A 19,341-nucleotide genomic window follows, 5' to 3' on the forward strand; every position below is an offset into this window, starting at 1 on the left:
TTTACTTCAGGCCTACACAGGTTCAGACCGTGTGAGATACCCCCCTACATACAGGGGTTTGAATTAGGCATTTGAAATACAGCCATTTGGAATACAGCCTTTTTGTGAAAATATATATTTACTTCAGGCCTACACTGATTCAGGGCATGTGAGATCCCTTCTATACATACAGGGGTTTGAATTAGGCATTTGAAATACAGCCTTTTTTTGCAAAGATATATTTACTTCAGGCCTACACAGGTTCAGACCGTGTGAGATACCCCCCTACATACATGTGAGATACCGTGTGAGATACCCCCCTACATACATACTGAATTATGCATTTGAAATACAGCCATTTGAAATACAGCCTTTTTTTGCAAAGATATATTTACTTCAGGCCTACACTGATTCAGGGCGTGTGAGATACCCCCCTACATACAGGGGTTTGAATTAGGCATTTGAAATACAGCCATTTGAAATACTGCCTTTTTGTGCAAAGATATATTTACTTCAGGCCTACACAGGTTCAGACCGTGTGAGATACCTCCCTACATACAGGGGTTTGAATTAGGCATTTGAAATACAGCCATTTGAAATACAGCCTTTTTGTGCAAAGATATATTTACTTCAGGCCTACAGAGGTTCAGGCCCTCTGAGATACTACCTCTACATACAGGGATTTGAATTAGCCATTTGAAATACAGCCATTTGAAATGCAGCTATTTTGGGCAAAGAAATCTTTGATTGAGGCCTAGTCTGGTTCAGGCCATGTGAGATACACCCATTACATACTGTCGTTCTTTTTTACTATTAATTAAACACCCATTTAGGGTAAGATCATAAATTCAAAAAATATGAGGAGAGCGTCAAATAAGGGACGTGGCCCAGGTCGTGGTGCTGCTGGTGGAGCTCCTGTTGCAGGGAGAGGACGTGGTCGATCTGTGCCAGCTACAAGCAAAAGTGAAACCCCTTTCTCAGGTGCGAGTAGGCGACAAAACCTGCAGCGGTATTTGGTCGGGCCTAATGCTGCTCTACGAATGGTGAGGCCTGAACAAGTACAGGCCATAGCAGATTGGGTTGCTGACAGTGGATCCAGTTCCTTCACATTGTCTCCCACCCAGTCTCCTGCTGAAAGACCACAGTTGGCACCTGCAGCCGATGTCCATCAGTCTTTCACCTCAACCCTTTGCAAATCAGCTAAGCAGTCTGAGCCCCAAGTCATGCAGCAGTCTCTTCTGCTTTTTGATGACTCTGTTAGCAGGGTTTCCCAGGGCCATCCACCTAGCCCTGCCCCAGAAGTGGAAGAGATTGAGTGCACCGATGCCCAACCACTTATTTTTCAAGATGAGTACATGGGAGGACCATCGCAGCACGTCTCGAATGATGACGAAACACAGGTGCCAACTGCTGGGGCTTTCGAAAGCGTGCAGACCGACAAGGAATTCAGGGGTGAAGACTGGGTGGAAGATAATGTGGAGGACGATGAGGTCCTCGACCCCACATGGAATCAAGGTCATGAGAGTGACCGATGTAGTTTGGAGGAAGAGGCGGTGGTCGCACAGAGCCACCAGCACAGCAGAAGAGGGAGTAGGGTGCAAAAGCGGAGAGGCCATCCTCTAGACAGTACGGCTGCTACTGCCCACCGCAGCAAGTGACCGAGCACACCAAAGCCAGCTCCAAGGAGTTCCCTGGCGTGGCAGTTCTTCAGAACTGGGGGCCCGCCGGCTGGCCTTTGGGGTGTGCGGAGGGCGGAAAAAAATGAATGACTTTTTTTTTTTTTTTACCTCACTTGCGCCTGCAGCTTCCCAAGTCCCGCCCATCCCCAGTCTACTGCTTGTGATAGGTAGCCTGGCCGCCACTGGCACTGCCCTCTGCCTCAGCAACATGGGCTCAGGGCAGGCCACGGGGGCGTGATGAGCGGTGCCGCGGCGGTGGGAAGCAGGAGACAGGAGTGCAGCCGCAGGTCCTACCTAGAGGTGAGCTGACTGACTGTGTGTCAGCCGCCCTCAGCCAGAGCCCCAGATTGAAGACGCTGAACGCAGGTCACACAGCCAGCAGCAGGAGACAGCTGGACAGGAGAGTCAACTCAGGACAGCTGTTAGGGTAGGTGGTCACGTGGTGGGATGATGATGAATCATACAGTGTCTCAGATGTCTGAACTCTGGACTGGAGTCTGTCGGTGATCTTCTAAGTTGTAAATGATGAGAGAAGTCTTCCATTAAATGCAGGCAGGCAGTGGCCTAGCTAGCAGCCATGAAAATGTACTAAGGGCATGGGCAGGCACAGCAGCATCCATTAAATGCAGGCAGGGGGGCCTAGCTAGCAGCAATGATAAAAATGTACCAAGGGCAAGCACAGTAGCATCCAACTAAGTGGCCTAGCGCTCATCTTCTCAGAGAAGATGAGCGCTAGGCCACTTAGTTGGATGCTGCTGTGCCTGCCCTTGATCCATTTTCATGGCTGCTAGCTAGGCCACTGTCTGCATTTAAGGGCCCATTCAGACGGCCGTATGAACGGATCCGTACCCGTTCTGCAATTTTGCGGAACGGGTACAGACCCATTCATTTCAATGGGGCCGCAAAAGATGCGGACAGCATGTCTTATACTTGTCCGCAAAAGAATAGGCATTCTCTATATAGAGCCGGCCATGTGCACTCTTGCAGAGGTCAGCAGGGAGACCATGACCAGTCTGTGGGCTATACAGCCCCATACAGCAAGTCATGATGCCTTGTGATGTGTTCTTCTTAGGCCACGGCCGCCTAAGAACACACAAGGCATCATGACTTGCTGTAGATGGGGCTATATAGCCCACAGACCGGTCATGGTCTCCCTGCTGACCTCTGTGAGTGAAGACCCTAGACCAAGTTCCAATTTTTTTGTTCTATTTTAATAGTATGGGCATTTTCGGTCGGGGTGATACCCATGATGTTTATATTTTATTGTTATTTAGGTATTTATATTTTTCATTATAGCCAGCCCCAGAGCCAGCCAGGCCTCAGGCCCAGTCAGAGCCAGCAAGGCCCAGAGGCAGGCAGGCCTCAGGCCCAGTCAGAGCCAGCCAGGCCCAGAGCCAGCCAGCCACAGGCCTACAGCCAGCAAGCCCACAGCCTGCCAACCAGCGAGCCCACAGCCAGCAAGCCCAGAGCCTGCCAATCAGCAAGCCACAGCCTGCCAGCCACCAACCGTAATTAAGGTAGGAGCCAACTTGGCCTTGGTATCAGTGAGCTATGTTGTGTTGTTATATTGTGAATAGGAACCATAGTGTTGGAGACACCCCCCTCCAGGACCCATTAGACGCCATTGTAGTCTCTAATGTGACCTGCGGGGGACTCTTTCTAAAACACTCTCTGAGATGTCCTCTGCCAGAAAGGCCGCCCTTGATGGCCCATTAGAAAGAGTCCCCTCCGTTGTAGTCTCTGGGGGCTGGAGGGGATTATTTCTAATGGACACTGAGATGGCCTCTGTTAGAAAGACCTCCATCCAAGTCTATTAGACTGACTCCATTGTAATGGGGCCTGGATGGGATTATTTCCAGCACACTCTCTAAAGGACACTGAGATAGCCTCTGCCAGAAAGGCCGCCCTCGGTGGCCCACGATCGTTGCCTCTGCCTCGTACCCCCCTCCCTGTTAAATAAAGACCCTTTATTTACTTAACTGATCCCTGCGCCAATATCCCTCAGCACTGATTATTACTGCACTTTTGTTCTTTGTGTAGTGCGTGGCTGGAGGTGGGATAGGGGCGTGGCTGGAGGTGGGACATGGGCGTGGCTGAAGGTGGAACATGGGTGGGGCCTGGAAAGGGGCCCTTGATTTATTTTGCCCTGGGCCCCTGAGGGTTCTCAGTCCGCCCCTGAGCGAGGCATAAACGTTCTCAACCTGAGCACAACCTGCATGACCAGGCATTTAAGTGCAAAGCACGAGCTGCAGTGGAGTAGACACCTCAAAAACCAAGAAAGGTCTCTGGCTCCTCCTGCTTCCTCTTCTGCTGCAGTCGCGGCCTCTTCATCCACCTCTGGAGTGACAGTGCCACCTGGCACCCCACAAACAGAGGATCTGCCAGCAACACCAACACCTGGGTCACCAAGCATCTCCACAATGTCACACGGAAGCGTTCAGCTCTCCATATCCCAAACGCTGGAGAGGAAGAGGAAGTACCCCCCTAACCACCCGTGATCCCTAGCCCTGAATGCCAGCATTTCTAAATTACTTGCCTTTGAAATGCTGTCATTCCGTCTGGTGGAGACGGATAGTTTTAAAGGCCTTATGGCGGTGGCTATCCCACAGTACGTCGTGCCCAGCCGGCACTACTTTTCAAGGCGGGCCATCCCTTCCCTTCACAACCAAGTAGGGGACAAAATCAGGTGTGCACTGCGCAACGCCATCTGTGGCAAGGTGCACCTGACTACGGATACGTGGACCAGTAAGCACGGTCAGGGCCGTTATATCTCCATAACAGCACACTGGATAAATGCAGTGGCGGCTGGGCCTGAGGCGGATAGCAGTTTTGCGCATGTCCTTCCACCACCGAGGATTGCAGGGCACTTCAGTTTGCCTCCTGTTGCTTCCTCCTCCTACTCCGCTTCCTCATCCTCTACCAGCTTCTCATCTGGTCAGCGTAACACCTTCACCACCAACTTCAGCACAGCCAGGGGTAAACGATTTTTTAACCAAATTGAGTAAGGTTAACTTGGATGGGTTTGAATCAGTCACTTTGGTCTCATTTGATGTCACATCCCTATATACCTCCATTGACCATCAGAAAGGTATTGAGGCTGTGAAAAGTATGTTGGATGTATCATCAATGACACCTGAAGCTTGTTCCTTTATTGTTTCACTTCTTAGGATAGTTTTGGAACATAATTACTTCCTTTTCCAGGACACGCATTATGTCCAGAAACGCGGCGTACGCCAATATTTTTATGCGCCGGTTTGAGGAGGATGTCGTCTATGGCTCCCACCATGCCCAACACATTTTGGGATGGTGGCGATACATAGGCGACATCTTCCTCATTTGGTCAGGGTCAGAACAATAATTGTTTAATTTTCACCGATATCTCAATGGTATTGACGTTGATTTACAGTTCACCATCACCTATTCAGATACCGCCGTACAATTTATGGACACCAATGTATTATTTTCTAATGTGGCTCTTATTACACAACTCTATACCAAACCAACTGATAGAAATACGATGTTGAGGTATCAGAGCTGCCATCCTCGTAGTATGGTGAAACATTTACCATACTCACAATTCTTGAGGGCAAAGAGGATTGTAACAGATAATATCACTTTGGACAAGACAATAGATGACATGGTTACCAAATTTAGACAGCGAGGTTACCCTAGCAAATTGCTTACTGAACAAAAACACTAAGTTTTGGCAATGGATAGGGATTCCATACTTCAAGGGACTAGAGATAGGAATGTTCAAAGGAGAATTACATTTGTATCTACTTATTCTGAGTGTAGCGGCGAAATCAACAAAATTCTGAAGAGGCATTGGCCTATATTAGGCAGTTGTTTGAAAGCGGTACCTGAATTTAGGGTATTACCTTTATTTTCATATTGCAGATGTAAAAACATTAGAGATCAGTTAGTGAGAGCGGATGTAGGCCCCAAAACATCAGACAGTCGACGTTGGCACCATCGGGGCACTGGTTGTTTTCCGTGCTTGCACCTAAGGGTCGGAGTGGGTGCACCTAAGGGTCGGAGTGGGTGCACCTAAGGGTCGGAGTGGGTGATGCTAAGGGTGGGGTGGTTGCACCTAAAAGGTCGGGGTGGGTGCACCTAAGGGTCGAGTGGCGCATCCTAAGGTCGGGGTGTTGCACCTAAAAGTCGGGGTGGGTGCATCTAATCGTTGGGGTGGTTGCACCTAAGGGTCGGAGTGGGTGCACCTAAGGGTCGGGGAGGTTGCACCTAAAAGTCGGGGTGGTTGCACCTAAAAGTCGGGTGGGTGCACCTAATCGTTGGGGTGGTTGCACCCTAGGGTCGGAGTGGGTGCACCTAAGGGTCGGGGTGGTTGCACCTAAAAGTCGGGGTGGGTGCACCTAATCGTTCGGGTGGTTGCACCTAAGGGTCGGAGTGGGTGCACCTAAGGGTCGGGGTGGTTGCACCTAAAAGTCGGGTGGGTGCACCTAATCGTTAGAGTGGTTGCACCTAAGGGTTGGAGTGGGTGCACCTAAGGGTCGCGGTGGGTGCACCTAAGAGTCGGGGTGGGTGCACCTAATCGTTGGGGTGGGTGCACCTAATGACTAGGGTGAGAGCACCTAAGGGTTGGAGTGGGTGCACCTAAGGGTCGGGGTGGGTTCACCTTAGGGCCGTAGTGCGTGCACCTAAGGGTCGGAGTGGGTGCACCTAAGGGTCAGGGTTGGTGCACCTAATCGTTGGGGAGGGTGCACCTAATCGTTGCGGTGGGTGCACCTAATGACTAGGGTGAGTGCACCTAATAGTCAGAGTGGTTGCACCTAAAGGTCGGAGTGGGTGCACATAAGGGTCGGAGTGGGTGCACCTAAGGGTCGGGTGGGTGCACCTAAGGGTCGGGGTGGGTGCACCTAAGGGTCGGGGTGGGTGCACCTAAGGGTCGGGGTGGTTGCACCTAAAAGTCGGGGTGGGTGCACCTAATGACTAGGGTGAGTGCACCTAAGGGTCGGATTGGGTGCACCTAAGGGTCGAAGTGGGTTCACCTTAGGGCCGTAGTGCGTGCACCTAAGGGTCGGATTGGGTGCACCTAAGGGTCAGGGTTGGTGCACCTAATCGTTGGGGAGGGTGCACCTAATCGTTGCGGTGGGTGCACCTAATGACTAGGGTGAGTGCACCTAATAGTCAGAGTGGTTGCACCTAAAGGTCGGAGTGGGTGCACATAAGGGTCGGAGTGGGTGCACCTGAGGGTCGAAGTGGGTGCACCTAAGGGTCGGGGTGGGTGCACCTAATGGTCAGAGTGGGTGCACCTAAGAGTCGGGGTGGGTGCACCTAATCGTTGGGGTGGGTGCACCTAATGACTAGGGTGAGTGCACCTAAGGGTCGGAGTGGGTGCACCTAAGGGTCGGGTGGGTGCACCTAAGGGTCGGGGTGGGTGCACCTAAGGGTCGGGGTGGGTGCACCTAAGAGTCGGGGTGGGTGCACCTAAGAGTCGGGGTGGGTGTACCTAATCGTTGGGGTTGGTGCACCTAATGACTAGGGTGAGTGCACCTAAGGGTCGGAGTGGGTGCACCTAAGGGTCGGAGTGGGTGCACCTAAGGGTCGGGGTGGGTGCACCTAAGGGTCGGGGTGGGTGCACCTAAGGGTCGGGGTGGGTGCACCTAAGAGTCGGGGTGGGTGTACCTAATCGTTGGGGTGGGTCCATTTAATGACTAGGGTGAGTGCACCTAAGGGTCGGAGTGGGTGCACCTAAGGGTCGGAGTGGGTGCACCTAAGGGTCGGAGTGGGTGCACCTAAGGGTCAGAGTGGGTGCACCTAAGGGTCGGGGTGGGTGCCACTAAGGGTCGGGGTGGGTGCACCTAAGGGTCGGGGTGGGTGCACCTAAGGGTCGGGTGGGTGCACCTAAGGGTCGTAGTGGGTGCACCTAAGGGTCGGGGTGGGTGCACCTAAGAGTCGGGGTGGGTGCACCTAAGAGTCGGGGTGGGTGCACCTAATGACTAGGATGAGTGCACCTAATGACTAGGGTGAGTGCACCTAAGGGTCGGAGTGGGTGCACCTAAGGGTCGGGGTGGGTGCACCTAATCGTTGGGGTGGGTGCACCTAATGACTAGGGTGAGTGCACCTAAGGGTCGGAGTGGGTGCACCTAAGGGTCGGAGTGGGTGCACCTATTCGTTGGGGTGGGTGCACCTAATGACTAGGGTGAGTGCACCTAAGGGTTGGAGTGGGTGCACCTAAGGGTCGGGGTGGGTGCACCTAAGGGTCGCGGTGGGTGCACCTAAGAGTCGGGGTGGGTGCACCTAATCGTTGGGGTGGGTGCACCTAATGACTAGGGTGAGAGCACCTAAGGGTCGGAGTGGGTGCACCTAAGGGTCGAGGTGGTTGCACCTAAGGGTCGGGGTGGGTGCACCTAAGGGTCGAGGTGGGTGCACCTAAGAGACGGGGTGGGTGCACCTAATTGTTGGGGTGGGTCCACCTAATGACTAGGGTGAGTGCACCTAAGGGTCGGAGTGGGTGCACCTAATTGTCAGAGTGGGTGCACCTAAGGGTCAGAGTGGGTGCACCTAAGGGTCGGGGTGGGTGCCACTAAGGGTCGGGGTGGGTGCACCTAAGGGTCGGGGTGGGTGCACCTAAGGGTCGGGTGGGTGCACCTAAGGGTCGTAGTGGGTGCACCTAAGGGTCGGGGTGGGTGCACCTAAGAGTCGGGGTGGGTGCACCTAAGAGTCGGGGTGGGTGCACCTAATGACTAGGATGAGTGCACCTAATGACTAGGGTGAGTGCACCTAAGGGTCGGAGTGGGTGCACCTAAGGGTCGGAGTGGGTGCACTTAAGGGTCGGGGTGGGTGGACCTAATCGTTGGGGTGGGTGCACCTAATGACTAGGGTGAGTGCACCTAAGGGTCAGAGTGGGTGCACCTAAGGGTCGGAGTGGGTGCACCTATTCGTTGGGGTGGGTGCACCTAATGACTAGGGTGAGTGCACCTAAGGGTCGGAGTGGGTGCACCTAAGGGTCGGGGTGGGTGCACCTAAGGGTCGCGGTGGGTGCACCTAAGAGTCGGGGTGGGTGCACCTAATCGTTGGGGTGGGTGCACCTAATGACTAGGGTGAGAGCACCTAAGGGTTGGAGTGGGTGCACCTAAGGGTCGGGGTGGTTGCACCTAAGGGTCGGGGTGGGTGCACCTAAGGGTCGGGGTGGGTGCACCTAAGAGACGGGGTGGGTGCACCTAATTGTTGGGGTGGGTGCACCTAATCGTTGGGGTGGGTGCACCTAATGGCTAGGGTGAGTGCATCTAAGGGTCGGAGTGGGTGCACCTAAGGGTCGGGGTGGGTGCACCTAAGGGTCGGGGTGGGTGCACCTAAGAGTCAGGGTGGGTGTACCTAATCATTGGGGTGGGTCCACCTAATGACTAGGGTGAGTGCACCTAATGGTCGGAGTGGGTGCACCTAAGGGTCGGAGTGGGTGCACCTAAGGGTCGGGGTGGGTGCCCCTAAGGGTCGGGGTGGGTGCCCCTAAGGTTCCGGGTGGGTGCACCTAAGGGTCGGGGTGGGTGCACCTAAGTGTCGGGGTGGGTGCACCTAAGGGTCGGGGTGGGTTCACCTAAGAGTCAGGGTGGGTGTACCTAATCGTTGAGGTGGGTCCACCTAATGACTAGGGTGAGTGCACCTAAGGGTCGGAGTGGGTGCACCTAAGTGTCGGAGTGGGTGCACCTAAGGGTCAGAGTGGGTGCACCTAAGGGTCAGAGTGGGTGCACCTAAGGGTCGGGGTGGTTGCCACTAAGGGTCGGGGTGGGTGCACCTAAGGGTCGGGGTGGGTGCACCTAAGGCTCGGGTGGGTGCACCTAAGGGTCGTAGTGGGTGCACCTAAGGGTCGGGGTGGGTGCACCTAAGAGTCGGGGTGGTTGCACCTAAGAGTCGGGGTGGGTGCACCTAAGAGTCGGGGTGGGTGCACCTAATGACTAGGATGAGTGCACCTAATGACTAGGGTGCACCTAAGGGTCAGAGTGGGTGCACCTAAGGGTCGGGGTGGGTGCCACTAAGGGTCAGGGTGGGTCCACCTAAGGGTCGGGTGGGTGCACCTAAGGGTCGTAGTGGGTGCTCCTAAAGGTCGGGGTGGGTGCACCTAAGAGTCGGGGTGGTTGCACCTAAGAGTCGGGGTGGGTGCACCTAAGAGTCGGGGTGGGTGCACCTAATGACTAGGATGAGTGCACCTAATGACTAGGGTGAGTGCACCTAAAGGTCGGAGTGGGTGCACCTAAGGGTCGGAGTGGGTGCACCTAAGGGTCGGGGTGGGTGCACCTAATCGTTGGGGTGGGTGCACCTAATGACTAGGGTGAGTGCACCTAAGGGTCGGAGTGGGTGCACCTAAGGGTCGGAGTGGGTGCACCTAATCGTTGGGGTGGGTGCACCTAATGACTAGGGTGAGTGCACCTAAGGGTCGGAGTGGGTGCACCTAAGGGTCGGGGTGGGTGCACCTAAGGGTCGGGGTGGGTGCACCTAAGAGTCGGGGTGGGTGCACCTAATCGTTGGGGTGGGTGCACCTAATGACTAGGGTGAGAGCACCTAAGGGTCAGAGTGGGTGCACCTAAGGGTCGGGGTGGGTGCACCTAAGGGTCGGGGTGGGTGCACCTAAGAGACGGGGTGGGTGCACCTAATTGTTGGGGTGGGTGCACCTAATCGTTGGGGTGGGTGCACCTAATGGCTAGGGTGAGTGCATCTAAGGGTCGGAGTGGGTGCACCTAAGGGTCGGGGTGGGTGCACCTAAGGGTCGGGGTGGGTGCACCTAAGAGTCAGGGTAGGTGTACCTAATCGTTGGGGTGGGTCCACCTAATGACTAGGGTGAGTGCACCTAATGGTCGGATTGGGTGCACCTAAGGGTCGGAGTGAGTGCCCCTAAGGGTCGGGGTGGGTGCCCCTAAGGGTCCGGGTGGGTGCACCTATGGGTCGGGGTGGATGCACCTAAGTGTCGGGGTGGGTGCACCTAAGGGTCGGGGTGGGTGCACCTAATGACTAGGATGAGTGCACCTAATGACTAGGGTGAGTGCACCTAAGGGTCGGAGTGGATGCACCTAAGGGTCGGAGTGGGTGCACCTAAGGGTCGGAGTGGGTGCACCTAATCGTTGGGGTGGGTCCACCTAATGACTAGGGTGAGTGCACCTAAGGGTCGGAGTGGGTGCACCTAAGTGTCGGAGTGGGTGCACCTAAGAGTCGGGGTGGGTGCCCCTAAGGGTCGGGGTGGGTGCACCTAAGGGTCGGGGTGGGTGCACCTAATCGTTGGGGTGGTTGCACCTAATCATTAGGGTGGTTGCACCTAATGACTAGGGTGAGTGCACCTAAGGGTCGGAGTGGGTGCACTTAAGGGTCGGAGTGGGTGCACCTAAGAATCGGAGTGGGTGCACCTAAGGGTCGGTGTGGGTGCACCTAAGGGTCGGGGTGGGGGCCTTACAGGGGGGTGATCACCCCATATAGACTCCCTGATCACCCCCCTGTCATTGATCACCCCCCTGTAAGGCTCCATTCAGAGGTCCGTATGTGTTTTGCGGATCCGATCCGTGGATCCGCAAAACACATACGGACCTCTGAATGGAGCCTTACAGGGGGGTGATCAATGACAGGGGGGTGATCAGGGAGTCTAAATGGGGTGATCAGGGGTTAATAAGGGGTTAATAAGTGACAGGGGGGGGTGTAGTGTAGTGGTGTTTGGTGCTACTTATTACTGAGCTGCCTGTGTCCTCTGGTGGTCGATCCAAGCAAAAGGGACCACCAGAGGACCAGGTAGCAGGTATATTAGACGCTGTTATCAAAACAGCGTCTAATATACCTTTTAGGGGTTAAAAAAAATCGCTGGCAGGTCTAGATCCACTCGCTTACCTGCAGTTCCTGTGAATGCGCGCGCCTGTGTGCACGCGTTTACAGGAAATCTCGCGTCTCGCAATCCTGCGTACGGCGGTCCTGTAGTGGTTAAAGCATCCCAAAGTGACAGATTTTTAAAACTAGGCTCTGTCAGGAAGGTGAAAAATAACAGGAACGGGATGAAATCCATCTAGTGGGATTAATAATAATGCTTATTTACGGCATAGTGAAATAAAAAAAAAATGTTTTCCTTTAACCATATGTACCCTGCTATAAACAAAAAAGTTGAAGTATTTCAGGGGCAAAAGAGCAAAAGTATGGACACTAATGAGAAATGTAATTTGCATCAACCCTACCAACACTTTGCTATGGGGGTGATAATTGGTCCCCCTCACAGTCGCACACATCAGTTGTACTGCACTCAGGGCTCGGGCTGTTGTGTGCTCCTCCAGTCCCAGGCTGTAGAGAACAGAGAGCTGCTGATTGGTGGATTAGAATCTGATCAACCAATCAGCACTTCCCCTCAGAAACATGAATGATAATTGCTGTTACCAACTGTCATTCCTGGTTGCCGGCTGCAGGAGGAGGAAGAGGTCTCCCAGCTCTGCTGCATCACATCCCCCTCTGTCTGCAAGAGAGAAGCATCCGTGTGTCTGTAGTGAAGTCTGCGACCCCTCTTTAGATCATGGTGAGTTCTGACATTGCAGGAGGGGGATCATTACTGTACCAGGGAACTGTATGGGAGGATTTATGTGTATGAAGAGGTTCATCTAAACCACTGCATAAGACGAGCGGTTCATCTATTCACTGCCCCCTTTATCGTACTGGTCACTTCCCACCCTAATTTACAGATCACTGCCTTATCTTACAATTCACTTCCATATATTACTGGTCACTGTCCTAACTCACTGGTTATTACCCTACCTTACTGGTCTCTATCCGCCCTATTTTACTGCTCACTGTCCTATCTTCAATTCACTGAGATTGATGATGTAGAACACCAAAGAAGATATGTTGGGAATTAGGGGTTATCTCAATGTCCTGTTTTTGGGTATGGTCATGAATCAGTAAAATCAGTTTTTTGATACTACAATTGGGGTTATGGATGATATTTATTGTGGGTGACTCTCACAATTTACCCATTATTAATTACTGTATCGCCCATTATCGTATGTATCAGTGGTCTTAATAGTCTGACATTTCCACTGTCCTGTCTTACTGGTTATTATTCATCCTATCTTACTAGTCTCTGTCCTATCTTACTGCTTATGATCTCCCCTATCTTCCTGGATGCTGCTCTATCTTACTGGTTAATGTTCCCCCTATTTCACTGGTCACTGTCACTGGTCACACAAACAATAGCAACCATGATAACACCAAGGTAAGGAGAGGCGATGATTAAGGCTACTTTCAAACTGGCGTTTTGGCTTTCCGTTTGTGAGATCCGTTCAGGGCTCTCACAAGCGGTCCAAAACTGATCAGTTTTGCCCTAATGCATTCTGAATGGAAAAGGATCCGATCAGAATGCATCAGTATGCCTCAGTTTGCCTTCGTTCCATCTCCATTCTGCTTTGGTGTCCGTCTGACGAAACTGACCCACAATGTAAGTCAATGGGGACGGATCCGTTTTCTATGACACAATCTGGCACAATAGAAAATGGATCTGTCCTCCATTGACTTTCAATGGTGTTCAAGATGGATCTGTCTTGGCTATGTTAAAGATAATACAAACGGATCCGTTCAGAACGGATGCAAACGGTTGTATTATCTGAACGGATCCATCTGTGCAGATCCATGACGGATCCGCACCAAACGCGAGTGTGAAAATAGCCTAATTATTAAGTCCACTGCTTTTGGTATTTCACAGCACAAGGAGAGATTTATCATTCCTGTACACCAGAAAACTGATAAACAAAAGTTGCAAATTCTGTTTAAAATGTTTGTAAATGGCGTTTTACTGCCAGCCTCTTCATTTTTTGAAAGGGGTGGACTTAGACATTAGCCCCAGAAGATTTACTTGATGTATGCCAGTTTTCTGCTGTAAATGATGACCGAAATCTATGGCAGCTGTGAGCTGGCCAAGAATTCATTCAGGGCGCATAGACTGTCAGAGGATGCACTTAATTTGTATCCAGGCGTAAACTTCATGATAAATTAAATGCATCCCCCCTGCTCTTGATAAATTTCCCCTGAGATGTTTAATGAGTGGAAAACAACTCCAAACATGTTCTGACAGTTGCTGGCTATTATGGGATGATGGTAGTTGTATTTCTACAGCAGCACTTGCTGAGCCAGAGGTTGGAGACCATTGTTCTAGAAGTTGAAATAATTTCTTGCATCAATCGTTATCAGGGTTTTGTTTTATTTCTAGTTTACATCAAATTTTATATTTCTTCTCTATTGCCTCCACAATTGCCTGGAAATGATTTATATGTTGTATTCTTCCTTGCAGGTGTGCACATGTCCATTTTGTAGGAAGGATGACATCACAGCTACAGAGTTGACCGTCTGATAGCCTAGCTTGACTGCCCACCTCTCCTGAAGACCCCCTCAGTCAAGTGAAGGACATCATCTCTGAAAGAGGGTCCCACAGATTCATCAATAACCCCATAAAGATTTGCGAATGTTTAGATTAAATGGCTACTATCAGACAACCAGGAATGGATGTCTAACATCCCATGATCTATGCAGCTTATCTGGATACTTCATGCAGTACGGGAAGTCTAAGTGGCCATTTATGGATAGGTAGGAAAGATAGTTAGCTAACAAATGAGAAATGCATATATGAGTGATAATGTAAAAAATGTGGCAAGAAAGAATTAACTCTGATTTCTTGTATCAATCATTATCAGAGTTTTGGTTCATGTCTGGTTTCTTTCCACTTTCCTGCTTCTCCTCTATTATATAACATTCAATTATTGCCTGGAAATGATTAATATGTTATATTCCTAGTTGAGGGCGTGGATATGTCCATTTTGTAGGAAGGATGACATCACAGCTACAGAGTTGACCGTCTGATAGCCCAGCTCGACTGCCCACCTCTCCTGAAGACCCCTCAGCTTTTTGAGAGTTGGGTGGAGGACATCATCTCTGAAAGAGGGTCCCACAGATGCACCCTAGCAGTTTGAGCACCACTCTTACAAGAAGAGTCAATGCCCTAAAAGCGTGATTTCACCGGGGATTACTCCAGGGTGGTCCTTGTGTTGGGATGCATCTCTGGCTGGCTGTCGTCATCCTTTTAGGTAGATAATGAAGTGTGTGCTGTCAATAACCCCATAAAGAAGCTGAATGTTCAGATGAAATGGCTACTATGAGGTTTTCAGGAAGGGATATCTAACATCCCATTATGTATACAGCTTACCTAAATACTTCATGCAGTACATGCAGTTTAAGGGGGCCTTTTCTAGACGGCTAGGACAGATAGTTACCTAACAAATCAATGAGAAATGCATATATGAGTGATAATGTAATGATCAAAAGAGGAGAAAATGTGGAAGGAAAGAATTAACTCTGATTTCTTGTATCAATCATTATCAGAGTTTTGGTTCATGTCTGCTTTCTTTCCACTTTCCTGCTTCTCCTCTATTGATATAACATTCAATTATTGACTGGAAATGATTAATATGTTATATTCCTAGTTGAGGGCGTGGATATGTCCATTTTGTAGGAAGGATGACATCACAGCTACAGAGTTGACCGTCTGATAGCCCAGCTCGACTGCCCACCTCTCCTGAAGACCCCTCAGCTTTTTGAGAGTTGGGTGGAGGACATCATCTCTGAAAGAGGGTCCCACAGATGCACCCTAGCAGTTTGAGCACCACTCTTACAAGAAGAGTCAATGCCCTAAAAGCGTGATTTCACCGGGGATTACTCCAGGGTGGTCCTTGTGTTGGGATGCATCTCTGGCTGGCTGTCGTCATCCTTTTAGGTAGATAATGAAGTGTGTGCTGTCAATAACCCCATAAAAAAGCGGAATGTTCAGATGAAATGGCTACTATGAGGTTTTCAGGAAGGGATATCTAACATCCCATGATGTATACAGCTTATCTAGATACTTCATGCAGTACATGCAATTTAAGGGGCCTTTTCTAAACAGCTAGGACAGATAGTTAGCTAACAAATCAATGAGAAATGCATATATGAGTGATAATGTAATGATCAAAAGAGGAGAAAATGTGAAAGGAAAGAAGTAACTCTGATTTCTTGTATCAATCATTATCAGGGTTTGGGCTCATGTCTGGTTTCTTTCCACTTTCCTGCTTCTCCTCTGTTGATATAACATTCAATAATTACCTGGAAATGATTAATATAAAATAATCGTAGTTAAGGGCATGGACATGTCCATTTTGTAGGAAAGATGACATCACAGCTACAGAGTTGACCGTCTGATAGCCCAGCTCGACTGCCCACCTCTCCTGAAGACCCCTCAGCTTTTTGAGAGTTGGGTGGAGGACATCATCTCTGAAAGAGGGTCCCACAGATGCACCCTAGCAGTTTGAGCACCACTCTTACAAGAAGAGTCAATGCCCTAAAAGCGTGATTTCACCGGGGATTACTCCAGGGTGGTCCTTGTGTTGGGATGCATCTCTGGCTGGCTGTCGTCATCCTTTTAGGTAGATAATGAAGTGTGTGCTGTCAATAACCCCATAAAAAAGCGGAATGTTCAGATGAAATGGCTACTATGAGGTTTTCAGGAAGGGATATCTAACATCCCATGATGTATACAGCTTATCTAGATACTTCATGCAGTACATGCAATTTAAGGGGCCTTTTCTAAACAGCTAGGACAGATAGTTAGCTAACAAATCAATGAGAAATGCATATATGAGTGATAATGTAATGATCAAAAGAGGAGAAAATGTGAAAGGAAAGAAGTAACTCTGATTTCTTGTATCAATCATTATCAGGGTTTGGGCTCATGTCTGGTTTCTTTCCACTTTCCTGCTTCTCCTCTGTTGATATAACATTCAATAATTACCTGGAAATGATTAATATAAAATAATCGTAGTTAAGGGCATGGACATGTCCATTTTGTAGGAAAGATGACATCACAGCTACAGAGTTGACCGTCTGATAGCCCAGCTCGACTGCCCACCTCTCCTGAAGACCCCTCAGCTTTTTGAGAGTTGGGTGGAGGACATCATCTCTGAAAGAGGGTCCCACAGATGCACCCTAGCAGTTTGAGCACCACTCTTACAAGAAGAGTCAATGCCCTAAAAGCGTGATTTCACCGGGGATTACTCCAGGGTGGTCCTTGTGTTGGGATGCACCTCTGGCTGTCTGTCGTCATCCTTTTAGGTAGATAATTATGTGTGTGTGTGTGTGTGTTGTCAACAACTCCATAAAGATGTGTGAATGTTCAGATGAAATGGCTACTATGAGGCGGCCAGGAATGGATGTTTAACATCCCATGATCTATGCAGCTTATCTGTATACTTCATGCAGTACAGGCAGTCTAAGGGGCCTTTTCTAGACAGGTAGGATAGATAGTTAGCTAATAAATCATTGAGAAATACATATGTGTGATAATGTAATGATCAAAATGGTGAAAAACGTTAAAGAAATAAATTATTTCTGATACCCTGCCTGCCTGTAATCTAATTTCATTCATAATAATAATATATTCTGTTGTGCTTGAGAAAATTATACTTATATACGCATAAAAACTTTTTTAACAAGAAGACCTCATATCTTCAGGACCCGTCGAGCCTAACATCTACACCCACACATTCCAAGAAGACAGAAGACAAGGACACATATCTCTTGAATTTGACTGCTTGCATTCTAATAAGTTGTTTACCATGTTCAATACTACATGCTCTTTGCATGCTGTATGCGACTATATTGTAATCTTACAATATATTGCCATATTACTTTATTGTAATCCCCTGCGGGGACCCTTAAAATGAGTGGAGAGGCAATTCTATTTGAACTAGATGATCGCGTTAATTGTCTTATGAAGAATGCCTTCATTAAACTGGGCAATGTTAACCAGTTGTTGACTGCCCATTTATATACATCTGGGGGGGTGTTGCATTTAACTACACAAGGACGTGTCTGAGTGTCCTTGCAAAGTTAGGATACTTTCACATCTGCACTTTCACTTTCAGCTATTGAGATCCGTCATAGGATCTCAAAAGTGGGGAAAACGCTTCAGTTTTGTCCCCATTCATTGTCAATGGGGACAAAACTGAACTGAAGGGAACAGAGTGCATTCCGTTCTGTTTCATTGTGTTCCAATGACGCACACAAAAACACTTTGATGGATCCAGCAAAAATGCAGATGTGAAAGTAGCCTTAGCAGTTGCAAGGACATCATGCAGCTGCAGAAGCAGTATTCCCCCTTAGCTGGGGCTAATATGTTGGCCTCTGTTACAGGAGAAATCAGCAATTAAAAGAAATCTTAAAAAATAAATAAAAAAATGTATAAAAATTATAAAACACCACCAATCAGGGGCATTGCTGGGGTCTCAAAAGATCCAGGGCCCAAGCCCCAATGCATATGGCTCCAGTCCACACCCCACCGCTCGCACTAGCACTAAAGATTTTAGGCTACTTTCACACTTGCGATAGCAGGGTCTGGCAGGCATTATAGTGATTGGGGCCGGAGAAGACTTCTGGTGGCATGGTGGGCTAGCGTTAGCACGGATCCGGCAGGCTGTTCCCCCACTGGAACAGAATGCCGGACCCTGCTACCGCAAGTGTGAAAGTAGCCTTAATTGCTTTACTTGCTGCATAGACACTATCAAACATACAGGACTATACAGCAGCACATACTTCTCACATCCAGAGCCTCCCAGGTGACGTCTACTCTGATGTACATGTTTTCTTTCATCTTCTCCTACACAACTTATTTCAGCCGTGCCCCATCTCTGCAGAGATTAATGCATAGACATCTTAGGTTCCTCACTTTTCTATCATTCTCCCCATCCTCAAGTCCCACAAGATTTATCTTGCTGCTCTCTGTGCTCCCCAATACCCCCAAATACTATCCAGAAGAAATAATAGTGCCAAAGACATAGTTCCCCCTATAGTAATTGTGCTCCTCAAAGCCCCACCAATAATAATTCCCTTCATTAGTAATAGAGCACCCTACAGTGCCCCTGTTATAGGACATATCAATTATTAATATTTGGGATTTAATATTAATAATTAATATAAAAAAAATAGGCAACTACTACTGACTCTGCCTAATTCCTATCTCTATCTCTCTGTTCCTTTACCTTTCTGAACTGTGTGTCTGTACTGAACTACAGTGGCGGCGACTGAAAACGCTATATACGGTATTATGATTAAATAAATGTATTAAAACAATACAAAGTTTACAGTTTATTATTTTCTACTATGTATATATTTATACACATGAACTGTAAATATATATATTTATACACGTTAAATATCAAGAAGACCGCAATACCAAGAAGACCGCAACCGGCGGAACAATGTAAAATTCTGCGGCATTCCAGAATCCGTATCACCAGCCAACTTGGTCAAATTTCTCCAGAAACTGATCATCACTACACTCCATGCTACAGATACGGATATTATTGAAAGGGCCCACAGGCTACCAAAGCCTAAATCTCTCCCTGACTCAGTACCAAGGGATACAATTTCACGTATCCACTTTTATCACATAAAGGAGCAGCTCATGCAGGCGGTGAGAAAGAAAGGCAAGCTACCTGACCCCTTCCAAGAGGTAACACTCTTTGCAGACCTCTCGCAGCAAACCTTGGCAGCAAGGAGAAAACTACTACCCCTCGCCAAAAGCCTTTGTCACCACGAGATTCCGTAGTGGGGCTTCCCAAAGAAGTTTATCATGACCAAAAATGGAGATCAGCACCTCATCACCTCCCTGGAAAAAGGACTCCATTTA

Source organism: Bufo bufo, chromosome 4 (assembly GCF_905171765.1).
Source record: "Bufo bufo chromosome 4, aBufBuf1.1, whole genome shotgun sequence".
NCBI lineage: Eukaryota > Metazoa > Chordata > Amphibia > Anura > Bufonidae > Bufo > Bufo bufo.